Source organism: Alligator sinensis, unplaced genomic scaffold (genome assembly GCF_000455745.1).
Source record: "Alligator sinensis unplaced genomic scaffold, ASM45574v1 scaffold122_2, whole genome shotgun sequence".
In the NCBI taxonomy this organism is placed as follows: Eukaryota; Metazoa; Chordata; order Crocodylia; family Alligatoridae; genus Alligator; species Alligator sinensis.
The window spans coordinates 328,790-330,257 of NW_005841984.1; positions in this window are offsets into that span (position 1 = coordinate 328,790).

Here is a 1,468-nt window from a genome sequence, read left to right on the forward strand (position 1 = left end):
CGGGCGGGGGCTTCCGAGCGGCGTCCGGGCAGCGCCGCCGCCTCCCGCACACCCACTCCCACGGCATCGCTCCTGCGCCAGCGTGGGCAGCGACAGAGCAGCCGCCCCACGCCTCGCGGCAGCGCAGACAGGGAGCGGGCAACCTGGGGGGGCTCTGGAGGCCCCTTCCAGCCCGGCTCCCCTCTGGCCTTGTGGCTCGGATCAGCGTTGTATTTATTGCGTTCCCCGCCTCACCCCCATCCCCCCGCTCACGTTAGTGCCGGGCTCGGGCTCTCTGCAGTTCCCTTATGGCCTGTGATTCCTAATGTTTTCTAATCAAGTCAACCTGTTCTTCTCAGCCGCAATGGCTCACAACAGGTGGGGGGACATACCAGATGTGATCAAGCGGGGCATTGGGGACGATGCGTAGGGCTGCATGTGCACCCCCTGAGATCGGCCATGCACCCCCTGGAAGTGCCAGCTGCAAAACCAAAAGTGCCACCAAGGAGTGCGTTGCTGGTTTCACCACCAGCTCGGCCAGGGGCTGCTGATGTCCAGTCAGTGTGTGTCCCCCCATCACAATCAGCTGCTGGGGAACCCCCCATCAGTCAGCATCTCCCCCCTGGGCCGGTTATCAGCCGGTGGGGGACCCTCCCCCCCTTGGCAATCTGGTGTCCCCCCAGACTCAGGAGGCACCAGCCGCCCATGAAGTAGGGGCATCCGAATCCCAAGACCTTCAAGCTTGGGCCTGCAGGTAGGATGCCTGCCAGTGGATTTGGGAGTATCTGAAGTCCCAGGGTGAGAGTCTGGCACGAAGGATGCTGGCGGGTTGTAGCGCTATCCGCAGCGTTTAGAACGATTGAGTTCTGCCGGGTCGGTCAGTACAGTTTTTGGAATGATTGAGTTCTGCTCAGTCAATATGATTTGAAACTGATTTGGCTGAATTGACCTGAACACAAAATATATTCATTTAAAAAAAACTAAAAACTTCTCTATGACTGTAGGGCTCTAGGACTCTATAACAAGATTTTTTTTAAAGGATTTTGGTGTGTGTGCACGCGCACACGTGTCCCAGGTCAAATTAGCGAGATTAGTTCCGAATCCTTTGAATCACTCAAAAACCTTATGTGGCCCTAGTACCAGCAAGTATCCTCCACCCCAGATTTTTCAGCTTGGGGCTTCAGATACTTCCAGATCCTTTGGCAGGCATCCTATGTGCAGGCCCAAGCCTGGAGGCTTGTAGGTTCAGAAGCTCCCGTGTTTCATTTGCCCTCAGCTGTATGGCTGCCGGAGCAAGCTAGGAGGAATCTCCCATTTCCATAAAGTCAGCATGTAGCTGAGATCCTCCCACTGGAAGCTGGCCAGTGGGAAGCTAACTATGAGGCTCTCAGGGGGTCCTGTCTCCAGGCAGACAGGGGTGCACTCTCCTCTACACAAAGCCATTTTTAAGCCACCTTCTTGGTCAGGGTACTTCCCCCTGCCACCTTCA